The sequence below is a fragment of the Leuciscus leuciscus genome (assembly GCF_965113295.1).
Source record: "Leuciscus leuciscus genome assembly, chromosome: 9".
Classification (NCBI taxonomy): Eukaryota; Metazoa; Chordata; class Actinopteri; order Cypriniformes; family Leuciscidae; genus Leuciscus; species Leuciscus leuciscus.
In genome coordinates this window covers 44209315-44224751 of record NC_138733.1, presented here as the reverse complement: position 1 = coordinate 44224751, position 15437 = coordinate 44209315, and the positions used below count along the sequence as shown (strand labels likewise).

General features: G+C 39.7%; 1 long non-coding RNA gene across 1 annotated transcript; it reads left to right on the top strand.

Moving 5' to 3' along the window:
- Positions 1 to 10695: 10695 nt before the first annotated feature.
- Positions 10696 to 12055, top strand: LOC309506955. Its single transcript, XR_014208982.1, has 3 exons — positions 10696 to 10761; positions 10901 to 10966; positions 11063 to 12055. It is a non-coding gene; the product is annotated as an uncharacterized lncRNA (long non-coding RNA).
- The last annotated feature ends 3382 nt before the right edge of the window (positions 12056 to 15437 follow it).

The following is a 15437-nucleotide window of genomic DNA, read 5'->3' as shown; positions in this document are numbered from 1 at the left end:
GTTAGGTGTAAGAGTCCTGAGAGCGAGTTTTATTGGTGCTGATCATTTTATAATAAAGTATTTTTGTATTGTCACGTCTCCTGTTCTCTGCCTGTCCAAATGGTAACACTTACCTGTGTGTCTTTCGTGGGAGTTATTTCCCTGGTGCCCCCCCAGGGTGGCGTAGTCGGATTAAAATTAGAGATTTACTGTTCCCTCAACTTGAGTTAACGCCACACGAAGATGAACGAAGGTCTATAAATGCTAACTCGTCTATCTAATGTAATGTAAAGAGCTGGATACTAATTAGGCTACTTAAATAGGCCTTATGTCATTAGATGTAGGCCATCTAATTTGATTAGAGTTGATAGACTAAATATTTTTAACGTTAGTCATTCGTTAGTCATTCATTTAAGCAATGACTAATATCGCACGTTAATCAATCCTGGGTGCAGTTCAAGCATCGAGCACCGGCAAAAGTAGGCTAATTATAATAAATGTGTCTGAAAAAAATAACGTACCATTTTCATTATGTATTAATAGGCCTTGTACAGTATCATAACACTGAACAACTCAACAGAAATCTGGGGTAGCCTACAGTGTCTCAACTCTCCCCCACTGGCCACCCCGCACATTTCTTTTGCAATTACCTTGCATTACACAATACCATGAAATATGCCAGTTTTTAGAGCACTGAATAGCCTAACGTTTGATGCATCCGTTGTTCAAATAACAGGGGACACAATACGCACGTGCACGGTAAAAATTTAACATGAATGTCCATTGGGGGCTATTGCTTCAGCTTTTTTAACGTAGAAGTAGGCTATGATAAAGACATGATAGCCTATAGCCTATATATAGGATCGAGCTGTATGATGCATTTGCACAATGATAACATAAACAGTTACCAATAGGCTACTCTGCTCATTTCGTTATTTCAGGTTAGACGCCAACAGGAAGAATTTCCATCGGAGTAACCCCGGCCACAGCTAACAACCCCAGACCCAGACCAGACCCCTCCCCAACACACACACACAAAATCACCTCTACAATTGTTCAGTTAAAATAAATGTAGCCTGCTTTGTTCCTTACAATTTCTCACGTGTCTTCTTTGGCTGTTTTCTTTTGGTAAAAAAAGGTAAACTTTTTTTAAAAATTTTAGTCCCATAAACCATAAAAGTCCCAAAAACGTTCCGAATGGCCGCTGTTGGTCCTGTGAACAGCTAAGGACTGAGTTGGAAAATATGTGACGTCATTATGTTGTGGCTGACAAGACATGAAATTTCTCTGTATTGTATAGGCCTATGTGTTGTAGCCATTAAAGAAAACATTCTAGTTTCATATTTATGTTTAAATATTGTAGACTAATGTTATTTTTTTAATTTAATCAGTGTTGATTATGAAAGTGAGCATATGCAGCAAGAGAAAGATAAAGATACATCATGAGATGCGCAGTATGACTGGAGACATGGAGTGGGTAAGACATGATTTTGAACACTTCATTAAGTTTTCTTTTGTAGAAAGACCATTTTTAAAAGATTTTCGTTTTGTATAAATTGTATCTTTATTTTGATCAATGTTTTATCAACCAATTGCCTGTATTTAATAAATAAGAATATATAAATATATAGCAGACAATGTAATAAGGCGTCGGCACAATTATTTGCATTGCTGGAGGGCGCCGAAACTCAGCTTGTGCATCACAGATTTGAGAAATATAGGCTATCTATTATAGGAAGCTTGAAATGTCTACTTTTAAACGAAAATACTTTTAAACGAAAGAAATAGGCTACTCTCTGATTATGCAGTCCATATGAAATGTGCATTTCACATGCATTTCTCTCTGGCGTTCATGGCGAGTCTGCATCGCCAACTTCATCTTTGCAGCGACACAGAAAACACCAGTTTATTAATAAACAATTAAATGTCTCCTTGCTATTTTTGACACATTCATACTTTTGCCGGTTCTTTGTGGCAAGCTTTGTGCGTGCGTGCGGTCGTGCGCTTGAGTGCGGCTAATTATGTACACGCTCATTATCCCGTATATAGCCTATTTAAGTAATAAAATTAATATAAAGGGGCGATTTGTCCACTAATGGCTTAAATGAACAACTACCAGTCGACTAGAAAAAAACTAGCAGATATTATACAGCAAAGTGGCACCTATCATGCCAATGCATTGATGCCAAAAAATGGCATTCTGTTGATAAGTCGTTTTTACATAACTACATTTTATGCGCAGGCCTATAAAGGCGTATTTGACTACACGTCCTTATAAGGCCTATAACATTTGTTTCAGTTCTTCTCACGCTCCAGTTCACGGAGATCATGAAAGCGCGTCTGATTGTTTTCTTTTCTTTTACAAAAGCGCAACGTTTTCTTGTTATTGTGAGTTTACACAAATAAAAGTAGGCTAGCCTACTTGCGAATAATGTATTATTATTTTCTGTATGACCCGAAATTATATGTATTTTAATCTGTTTACTGTTCATAGGAAAATGCAAGTGTTCCTCCGTTCCATGCAGTAGGCGCTTCACAGCTTTGTTCCTTTTTTGCATAAAAGCATCTTCTAAATATAGCCTATTAAATGTTATAATAAAATAATATAAAATAATAATTATTTGCGTAGATGGACCTCAAACACACCGCGTCCCAGGTGACCTGTAAATGCGCAAAAACTGTTTCCATTGCAGTTTTGCGAAATATTCCTTTTTCGAATTGCCTGAAAAACCACCTCATGCCAGCGTAAAAACTTAAAAAAAGAAAAAAAGGAAAAAAAAAGCGTTACGTCACACCTACTCATTCTCTATTAGCAATCTCCCATCCCCCACAAGTGGTAGGTAGCCTACGTAGTTATTTATTTGCATTAAATAGCCTATTTGTTTAACCTTAAATATGCATCAGACAATACTTTTCAGAGGACAAGACCTCTTGCGGTCTGTCGAGAGATGCACAGTGTGCTGCATAAGATATCATTGTGCATACTGTAAATCTGTGTATACCCATTTACACGAGCTCCAAAACCATGTAGTTAACCACATGGAAAATGCAGTGCAACAAGAAGGTATGTGAATTATTTTAATTATCCTGTGTGTGAAAAACATGCTGAACATTTCTGTTTTTGCATGTCATATAGTAATTTCTTCCTATAGCATTTAAAACTAAAAATCATTTAATATTTTATTTTGTTGTGAAACCTTTGGGAAGTCTTAATTTCAAATACTTTAATTCAGTTATTGTTGTTATAGTTTTTCTGTATTACATTATTTAGTTTGAATCATTTTAAAAGTTAAAAACAAGTATAAAAATACTACTTCAATCACTCTTCAAGGGCTGATGTAGAAGTCTGTCAGGTATTTGTTCCACCCACACTGGCCTTACTGTTTTATGGGAGAGTGGTAAAACCTATTCACAGGCGATTCACTGTTTTAAATGATGTTTTATAAACAAAGTTCGGGAGGAGCACGTTCAAATAATCAATCCAATCCACTCGTCATCAAACAATTACGTCTACCCTAATCAGCATGACAAGAAGTATATATATCCACACGGTCAACTCACCTAATATTCCTTGACAGTTTTCCAGCATCCCTCCACCACCCCGACTCCTCACTCTTGGCTTAATCTTTTACAGCCAGGAATACGGGGGGAGTACTCTGGGTTCGGGCCGAATACCGAGCCCGGAGCCCTCTCCTCGGACAGCACGCCAAATACGCATTTATTCTATCTAACTTATTTGTAAGTGTGAACTAGTGAAACATGTAAAAAATACAATTGTGCTATATTTTTTCTCTCTACGTTTTAGATTTTATCATCATCAAGTGTGGTTTGAAGTGCAGGCAATCACCACATTTTCACTGCTGTTACTGTTCATCAACCTTGATCAGACGCGATAGTCTTATTACACATTTAAAAATGTGTAGAAATGTGGCATCTGGACAGCCTCTATCCCCAGCATCAGCAGCACCACCTCCATCCCCAGCATCAGCAGCACCACCTCCATCCCCAGCATCAGCAGCACCATCTCCATCCCCAGCATCAGCAGCACCACCTCCATCCCCAGCATCAGCAGCACCACCTCCATCCCCAGCATCAGCAGCACCACCTCCATCCCCAGCATCAGCAGCACCACCTCCATCCCCAGCATCAGCAGCACCACCTCCATCCCCAGCATCAGCAGCACCACCTCCATCCCCAGCATCAGCAGCACCACCTCCATCCCCAGCATCAGCAGCACCATCTCCATCCCCAGCATCAGCAGCACCACCTCCATCCCCAGCATCAGCAGCACCACCTCCATCCCCAGCATCAGCAGCACCACCTCCATCCCCAGCATCAGCAGCACCACCTCCATCCCCAGCATCAGCAGCACCATCTCCATCCCCAGCATCAGCAGCACCACCTCCATCCCCAGCATCAGCAGCACCACCTCCATCCCCAGCATCAGCAGCACCACCTCCATCCCCAGCATCAGCAGCACCACCTCCATCCCCAGCATCAGCAGCACCACCTCCATCCCCAGCATCAGCAGCACCACCTCCATCCCCAGCATCAGCAGCACCATCTCCATCCCCAGCATCAGCAGCACCACCTCCATCCCCAGCATCAGCAGCACCACCTCCATCCCCAGCATCAGCAGCACCACCTCCATCCCCAGCATCAGCAGCACCACCTCCATCCCCAGCATCAGCAGCACCACCTCCATCCCCAGCATCAGCAGCACCACCTCCATCCCCAGCATCAGCAGCACCACCTCCATCCCCAGCATCAGCAGCACCACCTCCATCCCCAGCATCAGCAGCACCACCTCCATCCCCAGCATCAGCAGCACCATCTCCATCCCCAGCATCAGCAGCACCACCTCCATCCCCAGCATCAGCAGCACCACCTCCATCCCCAGCATCAGCAGCACCATCTCCATCCCCAGCATCAGCAGCACCACCTCCATCCCCAGCATCAGCAGCACCACCTCCATCCCCAGCATCAGCAGCACCACCTCCATCCCCAGCATCAGCAGCACCACCTCCATCCCCAGCATCAGCAGCACCACCTCCATCCCCAGCATCAGCAGCACCACCTCCATCCCCAGCATCAGCAGAACCACCTCCATCCCCAGCATCAGCAGCACCACCTCCATCCCCAGCATCAGCAGCACCACCTCCATCCCCAGCATCAGCAGCACCACCTCCATCCCCAGCATCAGCAGCACCATCTCCATCCCCAGCATCAGCAGCACCACCTCCATCCCCAGCATCAGCAGCACCACCTCCATCCCCAGCATCAGCAGCACCACCTCCATCCCCAGCATCAGCAGCACCACCTCCATCCCCAGCATCAGCAGCACCATCTCCATCCCCAGCATCAGCAGCACCACCTCCATCCCCAGCATCAGCAGCACCACCTCCATCCCCAGCATCAGCAGCACCATCTCCATCCCCAGCATCAGCAGCACCACCTCCATCCCCAGCATCAGCAGCACCACCTCCATCCCCAGCATCAGCAGCACCATCTCCATCCCCAGCATCAGCAGCACCACCTCCATCCCCAGCACCACCTCCATCCCCAGCATCAGCAGCACCACCTCCATCCCCAGCATCAGCAGCACCATCTCCATCCCCAGAATCAGCAGCACCACCTCCATCCCCAGCATCAGCAGCACCACCTCCATCCCCAGCATCAGCAGCACCATCTCCATCCCCAGCATCAGCAGCACCACCTCCATCCCCAGCACCACCTCCATCCCCAGCATCAGCAGCACCAACTCCAACTCCATCCCCAGCACCACCTCCATCCCCAGCATCGTCAACAAATAGATTACGTGTCCGACAGCAAGTAAGGGTGACTTGCACACACTGTGGCATAAAAATAAATCAAAGGAATTTGCTGGTTCATATGAACCGAAGACACAGGCAAAGGGTAGCAGATATTACAGCAAAGCGGCACCTATCATGCCAATGCATTGATGCCAAAAATGGCATCTTTGCTGTTAATAAGTCGTTTTTTAAACCATGCTCTCCTATACATGTTCAAAAAAAAACATGGGGTGCAAGCCAGAAAATAACCTGTGAATTGGACGAATGCAATGCAAATGCTGAATTTGCAGTGAGGAGTGCAATTCTACCTTATGAGTGCAATCATCTCAAGTCATTGCTCTTCTGTCCCCGCTCAGAAACTACACCCATATTTTTAGATGAGGAGGCACTGACAGAAATGGTTGCTTGTAGTTTTTTTGGGGATGCAAGGAAGCAGAGTTGCTTAAACAAGCAAAAGGCATCTACTGATGCAGGTGTTCCACTTTCTGTTGAAGTGACTGTTGGAGGGCCTCCATCCAAAAAGTTAATTTCAATATATGAGCCAAAAGCGTCATACCACAGCAGACTGGGTAGGGTAATAGCTGCATATGATTCAAAAAAGAAGTCTTGGCACTGTCCATGTGCCAAACCAAGACAGTCATGTCTTCATAAATCAATTGCAAAATGGCATCTATTTAGTACTGACCGACATCTGTTCATGGCTGCCGAGTGTGATACAAGGCCAGATGCAGTTGTGAATAATCAAGAAACAGATTCTGCATGCCAAGCAACACCAGGTGGAGATGGGGGACAAGCATATCCTCCTGATGATGCAGGCCTTCAAAGGATGGTTCACTATTTAAAGGAAAAAAAAGGACTTCCTGCCCAACTACCCCAACATTTGGTCACTGGTTCCAAATCTTTGCAAGATCTTCCAAGGCAGTTGATACCAAAAGAAACCTCATGCGTGGAGTGTGCCGGGCAACTTACTGAGCCAATGCTCATAACAGCACATGCCAAACTTGTCACATATACTGGTGTTGTAGAAGGTGAGACATGTCAAAATATATATTTAATCCATATCATCTTAGTCCTACTAGTTTAACTTATGTTTTTCTTTTCCTTTTGTTTTTTAGGCTTTTCTACATACTGCAGGGCATGTCCTGGCTGTGGGCTGATGTACAGATATCAAGAATGGAGAGATGGAATTCACAATTTCAATGACCATATGCTCATTACCCTTCATTTGTGTATTGTACTACGTACATCAGTTCAGGTAAGAACACATTTAGGGCCCTATTTTAACGACCTGTAATTTGGGTAATAATTTGGGTACATGGTGTAAGCTAGATTTATGCCTATTTTTTCACATCGTCATGGAGACAACAATGATTTCCTTCGTGTTTTAATATTTGTCCTTGTAATAATGTATGATTTGCAAAAATTAAAACTGCTGCATCTGTGTGGATGAGAGAATCAAAGTGTATGTGCATTGTGCACACGCTACATTATGGCCAAACATGCGCCCTTAAAATAGCGTCTGAATAACACGTGCAACGCGCCACTGACTTTAAACTAGGTTTTTCCTGATCAGTTGCGGAATTGTTATGGAACTGCAAAATAGCAGCAGGGAATGTTTGCACTGAAACACACCTCTTTTTTGCGCCAAACTGCCCCGGGTATGTGCCTAACTATGTTTTATACTTTCTTAGACTCACCATTCTGTAAGCGGAGCAATTGAAGTCCTTGAGCAAACAGAAAATAAGACCTTCCCTAAAAAAGCAACAATACTCCACGCCTACATGCACTTTGAAGCCATGACCTCACACAACTATTTGTTTTCTTGTTACAAATGTGGATACTATCCACCAGTGGTGGTCATGGACCTTCACAGAAAGGGTGTATTCAATATGCCTGGTAAGCAACAGAACAAACAAATCATGATGATTGAAAGAAAAGTTATGATATTTTTTAATACCATGCCTAAATCTGCAGTAAGTGAAATGGAGGCTCCACCAGCACACTTTGATGGCACTGTCGATACCAAACAATTCTGGGACTCTGTGATGTCAGAAATCATTTGCAGTGGATTACTTGCTTGTAAGTTTACTTAAAGTATAGGTCTTGTCTGTTCCCCACAATATTGCAGTAATAGTATTGTGATATAGACTTTGCATGTTACTACTACTACTGTTTCATCTTAATCACAATTGTTAACTATGGCAACATTCTAAATTGAAAATAAATGTGAGTGTGGGTTCACATAAGGCAGTAACTAACATGGTCCTGTATTTACTTTTTTTTTCTTTCTTTTTTTCAATTTCAAGGTGGCCGAAAGAACCCGTTTGTGGTTGCTCCAAGTTATACCAACTGGGCTCCTTGGATTGGACCAAAAACTAGAAAGGCTGACACCGTTTTTAACACAGAACATGAAAAGTTTCATGCACCAAGACAGGCTACTGAAATGGCAGATCTCCAAATGACAGAGGAGAGGCTTCAAGATGCATTAATCAATCTCAAGGTAATGGCTGGTTACGCTAATTATTTAATTCACTGTGTTTGAATTAAGCTATAAGTATTATTTAAATATTGTAAAATAATAGGTGGACATGGTTCGAAATCTGTGCAAGCAATGTGGCTTGGACTCAAAAGGCTCAAAAATGGACCTCATCCTAAGACTGCGGGATGAAATGAAGAACAGGTCATCTTACGACAAGATCTTTGAGAAGGTCTGGGGAGTTTCAGGTAAGATGCATCTTTCACTGAGCAGTTAGATCTGTAGTTGCATCTACAGTGTTCTGCCAGGAGAATGTAATGTTTGTAGCTCATTATGAATATTTGAAGACAGACATACAGTACAGGTTAGCATTTGCCACAGGATCTTAATTAAGGGCCATATTGAATAATACATTCATCTGTAGCTAAATATTGTTTATGTACATTATTACATCAATTATGTGTTTCCATAGGTGGTTGGGCAGTTGTTATGTGCCCCTGTGCTGTGGTGTACTCAATTAAATTTAATTTAAGAGCAGAGAGTCCCAGAGACTATGCTGACATTTTTCTTAGCTGGAAGCACTTCCCAAACATTGCCATATATGATTTTGCAAGGGGACTGGCAACACACACCAACTTGAGGGAGCCTGAAACATTGCCATTTAGACCACATGAGGGACGACTGGCTGAAGTAACCACAGACAATCTGCATCTGGCTGGTGAGGGAAAGCTAAAGGTCAGTTTACCATGGCTCAAAACAAAGAAAACAGATACAGATGCAAACTGCCACCCAATCACTGGGACATCTGATCACTACACCCTTTATGACGTTTTCCATGAGAGGAATACAAAGGATGCTAGAGACAGCCTTCGGAGGATTGGACTTGTCCCAGAACTGGCTGGTTGGGTTAACAGCCAGTGCGCTGAGCAATTGTTTTCTGACATGAGGAAGAACAATTATTTTTTGAATACCCTCACACCCTCTGAGCACATCTTCATGACGCGGAACATACTGCACCACCACAACACAAAATGCAATGACAAAACTAAAGCCAGTATCCAGAAAGTAGTGGGCAAAGATGTTCAACTGAAGTTGGATCACAACGGTCAGATAGTAATTGGTAAATTAATTAAGCTTTTTATTTTGTCAGTTGTTTAACAATGAATGGTCATCTGTATTATTATATTATAATCTGTGGTTTTGTTATCTTATACTACAGGCACAGCTGCACAATTACCAACTGAAGGAGAGGAAACAATACAATCAAGTGAGTGACAGAAAACGAAGCAATGCAATAATGCATCGGAATTTAAAGGGATACTCCACTTTAAAATGATAATTCTGTCATCATATACTCACCCTCATGTTGTTTCAAACCTTAATTTCTTTCTTCTGCTGAACAGAAAGGAATGTCAATAACCAGACAGTTTTAGATACCATTGACTTCCATAGTATATATTTTTTCCTACTATGCAAGTCAATTAGACCAGAAACTGCCTGGTTATTGACATTCTTCTAAATATCTTCCTTTCTGTTCAGCAGAAGAAAGAAATTAAGGTTTGAAACAACATGAGGGTGAGTATATGATGACAGAATTATCATTTTAAAGTGGAGTATCCCTTTAACTGTATTGATCTGCTTTATCTTGGAGAATATTTCTTGATGCGTCATGTTTTCTACTGCTCTTGTTTTCAACAGTAGTTTAGATTAGGAAATTGTTTATTTTCTTGTGATAGTACACCACTTTTTTAACTTTTCTACAGCAATAAACTGTAGCTTTATTAAGACCATAAAAATTCATTTACAAATATGGATCTTCTCTTAAGACTGTCCTAGCCCATCTGACCTAGTTCAAGGTGTAGCAACAAGTCAGACAGTTGAACATGCAGGCAGGAGGATATGGGATGTTGACTATTTACCAGCACAAGAGAATGTGGTAATGTGTTCTTATTGCAGTCATTGTCATAAATATTTTTATCTTGATTACTTTTCCAGAATACTGTTCTATTACATGTTTGTATGTTTTAATTAGTTATATAACAATGTTTATTTCATTTTTTTCAGCTGGCTTATGTCTTGGATAGAGCCAAAGATCCAACTGAGGAAGTACTTCAGCTGAGCACAACTCAAACACTAAAAAGAAGCGACTTTTGTTCTTTGGCCTTTGATGAGTTAGAGGCTACGGTACATGTCAATTTATAGGCATAATTTTACTGTTGATATAAATGTAACTTGTACTAATATTCTTCCTCTTTTTTTTTTTTTTTTTACCAGATTGCTAATCAGTGCTTTCAGCTCATGGCTGCACTTGCAGCTTCGCAGGTCATTTTAAAGCTTCTGTAGAGTTTAGTAATTCGGTTATGAAAAATATTTTATGTCACACTGCGCTATGTGTTTTTATCATTTCAGGGCAAAGATGTGTTTGCTGTCAACAGTTATGTGGTGGTCACGTGGTTGCCTCCATATGACAATGATCCTTTACCAGCTTTACCTGTTAGTATCCTTTAAAATATGTGGCACACACATTTTAATGATTTGCTATATGAATTGTTAGTACAAGAATTTATTAAGCAAATGCAGGAAATGAATCATAACTGATTCACCATGATTCTCCATGATTCTCATCTCACAGGATGATGCTGCAACCAAGGATTTGATTTTACTTCCTTCATGGGAGTCAGGGCACTGGATTATATGTGTATGTTAATTTTTTTTTAACTTAACTTTTTTTTTTTTTTTAAGAATTGTTTTTTTCTGTGATTAATGTAATTTCTAATGTCATATTCTTTTACAGATCCTCAAGCCAAAGTCAAAGGAGATTTTCTTTTTTGACTCCATGAACCCTGTAGACTTTGGACATGGGAGTTACATTCAGATTTTCAGGTTTAGCACATTTCTATTTCTACTGTTCTGCATTCATACTAATAACATGCATGTTTTTGGAGATCATACTAACACAAATGGATGTCTGTGATCTTATACCAGCTTGTTTTATTGCAATATGATAAATTATGTCTTTATTTACATGTGACTGCCCATGAATAAATAATATTTTTTATTGCTGTTTTACTTTAGAAAACTGGCAAATCACATTTCTCCCGGCCATTGGAACATGTCTGTACTGACAGATTTGGAGGTGCAGCTTTTTAACTTCTTTGCTTGTAAACTTTTAATATCTGTAGTGGAGTATTAAGAAAGAATGCAGTAGCCTACACAGTTGTCACAAATAACACATTTAGGGTGAATTGAGTAAACCAAGTGCATGTTTTTAACAAAACATTAAGCAAACATAAAGACTTAAAATAATAATAATAACAATCATGTGATGTGAAAGCTATATACTGTATTGTATGGTCTAATTGTAGATTATAATTAACAGGGTGCCCCTCTTCAGCTAGGAGGAATTGATTGTGGGATATTCATGCTGATGGTTAGTGGTCTTATAATTGCTGTGCAGCTGTGTAACAGAATTGTACACAGAGTGCTAAGCACCGCATTTGTTAATATAGTTTTGTTTTTGTTTTTTAGAATGCACTCTATGTTATGCTCTCAAAGCCATTTGATTTTGCTGCGGTGAGTTTGCATCAATTTATGGTTATTTATAAAGCAAAAAATTACTGTGAGAATACATCAACAACTATTACAAAAACTATTACGATTTTCAATTGTAATCTTTTACCAGTCTGACATACCTGAAATCAGGAAGTGGTGGTGCTATCAGTTAATACAGACATTTCCTCTGACAAGGTATGATAATGATAACTATACTTTTGATTAAAACCTCCATACTGTGCATTTCCCCCCCCAAAAATAATTGTAGTGCATGCCTAAAAACATTCTAATGTTTGTCACTTCCCACAGTCAAGTCCCACAAACAGTCACCCAGGAACAAATACCACCAGATGACATGGAAGTCACTCCACCCGAGTTGGATGTCATGGAGATCACACCAACACCAGATATCTATGTATGTATAGGGAATGTTTATGTAATGCGTGATTTGTTTATTTATATATTTGGCTTTCCTGTTTCATAAAAGTGTTTATGAGCAGCACTTAATTAATTACATTATTATTGGAATTATTATATTGTACACAGGCCTCCGCAGTGATGAGAAACATTCAGCTGGCCTGTGAGTGGGTGGAAGAGAGCCAACACCACTTTACTGGGAAGATGGATCTGCCAAAGATCTTAAGGATGAAGATGGATGATGCCTTGGTGGCAATCACAATGCGGGACCTGTTTGAAAACTCCATGCGTTATGATGGTGAAGCATATGAAGAAGAAATTTGGGCTCCCTTCCTATTTATTTTTCAAAGAATAGAGGACATGGAAGTTTTCTTGCCGGAAGTACGAGACAGAAGAAAAATCTGTGTGTCTTGTTTACACAACCCTCACTTATGAATCTTGAGATCATGTGATAAGAACCTGTGTTATTAGTCCCACATTTCTGACTCAAAAAGCAGATGGGATCGAGCATTTTCTGTGGTTGGGCCTCGGTTGTGGAACAGTGTTCCCCTAGAAGTTAGGATAGCCCCTTCTGTGATCACTTTGAAAAACGCACTTGTTTTCCATGGCCTATAATTAATTTTAGTTTGTTTTACTATTCTCCATTTACTCTGAGATGCTGTTTTTCCTTTTTACGGGAGTCTGACACTACCATTTCTGTTTTATTATTGATAAGTCTGATACTGTTTTGCCATTTCTGTTTTCTTATTTAATACTTTAAGTCCGATAATGTTTTTGCTACTCCTGTTTAAGGGTGCTCTTAGCTTTGCTGTACTTATCTGTGTTGTGCTGTAATGCAGGTATTATTCTCTTTTAATTTTGTAGTTCTGTAAATCACTTAGGTCAGTTAGTGGCTGTTATAAAATGTTCTGTATGAATAAAATCAACTTGAACTTGAATCTACCAGTGGGGGTACTATGTAAATAAGTATTGATTGAGTTTTGTAAAATATTACAATGTTATGTGAAGTGTGTTCTTGAAATATATTCATAAATTAAACAGATGATTTAGATTAATTCACAAATAACACACACGTAAATGCGGTGGACAAAAAATAAATAGGGGTGCACTATCTAAGCTTTCACATTGCCTTTTAAGTCTAGTAATTTACATAATCATAGCAGACGCCTTTGTCCAAAGCAGCTTTAAAAGTGAGGAAAACAACGAAACCGTTATAAAGATAAAATAATACGTAGATACAAAGTTTCAACCGTTTTTAGAAACACACACACACGCACGCACGCACGCACGCACGCACGCACACACACACACACACACACACACACACACACATAGTGTGAGCAATGTTCTTATTAGGTGTTTACGCGTTTGTCACAGAAACGATAAATATTTAATCATAATCACGACAAATATAAGAGAAAACAAACTTGTCCTTCCATCACGGTTGAACTCGCACTAGATCCAGCAAGGGTGAGCTAGAGCTCTAGCTCCTCCCATTTGACGCTGCAGCGAATGCCCGCTCACTAAATCTAGCAAGGTGGAGCTGGAGCTCCAGAAAAGGGGGAGCTCGAGCTCTAGCTCCTCCCATTTGACGCTGCAGCGAATGCCCGCTCACTAAATCTAGCAAGGTGGAGCTGGAGCTCCAGAAAAGGGGGAGCTCGAGCTCTAGCTCCTCCCATTTGGCTCTGCATCGAGCACCATCTCAGAATCAGAGATCTACTGCTCGACATTTAAACGCAGATGTTCATATACATGGGAATGTAAATTTTACATCGACAAAATATAAATATTACTAAATGACATTATTCTGTAAATAAAAAAAAAATACTAAAAACGAAATTATTTTATTTTATTATTTACAATTGAATTAATTAATTGTTCAAAATAACAAATGAACAGTTTGGCTGTTGTATAATATCCCTTAACGGTCTATTAGGAAGACAGATGCAATTTGCAATTCCTACCAGTTCATATTTAGCTAGTAGGCTAATTTGTACAGTGCTGTTGGACCTAAAAGACCCATTTCCTATTTTTAAACCCTTCATATTAACACAGTTATGCTGTTCTTGAACATATTTTATCTCTAAAATATAACATGAATTTATAAAATGTACATTTTCTTTATGTAGACTATATAGGCTATTGAAAATCTGCATGTCCGAAAAATATTTTAACACTGTCATGTTGTAATTTTAACTGCATTGTTGCTTTCTGTATACCGTTTTTTTTTTTTCTGTTTAAATTGCATAAATCTGTCAATTCTACAAATTAATATGATTATTTTAACTCATTCTTACTGTAAAATCAACATTTTTGTTTGGTTTAGTGTTTTACAACAGCATTTGTACTATTTTCAAAATATTACTGTAAATGTAACAAAATGTCATTGTTTTTCTATTTACAAAATTTTGATGTCATGATTTTACAGAATTACACAGGTAATTTCTCAGACATTTTTGTTAGCAAGCCATTTTTCCGGGGGTTTTCGGTCAATTTCTTGCATTTTTTCCCCCTTATGAACAACAACTTTTGGTACACGATAAAAACAAAGAGTGACATTAATTGGTAGCAGGGGATCCACAAATAATATCAAAATATGTTTTTTTAACAATTTCAGTGAAGACATAAAACAATCAAATTCTAATTTAAACATCTTAAATATTGGGGATGAATTTAAATATTTTTGTTTATGAATATAACATTTTGCCAACAGTATAAATAAATTAACAAGACCTTTGTTAACTTTGTTTTCATAATACACAATAATAAAGTCAGAATTCTAAGGGAAAAAAAAGACTGACTTTTTTTTAAAACCTTTTTAAAAAGAATAGTTTATATCTCACAATTCTGACTTTATAACACGCAATTGCGACTGTATATCATGCAATTCTGACTTTATATCTCCAAATTGCGACTTTATTTCTCAGAATTGCGACTTTAATACGACTTTAATATATCTCGCAATAGCGAGTTTACTTCTCAGAATTGCGACTTTATTTCTCACAATTCTGACTTCATTTCTCGCAGTTGTGAGAAAAAGTCCGAATTGTGAGTTAAAAAGTCGCAATTATTATTATTTATTTATTATTCAGTGGCGGAAACAAGCTTCCATAGGTCCCAGAGTGAGTCACCACTGATCATCTTCTCCGTCTGACTATTGCCATGGCAACGCAGTGACGCGGCGTCATATACACACAAAC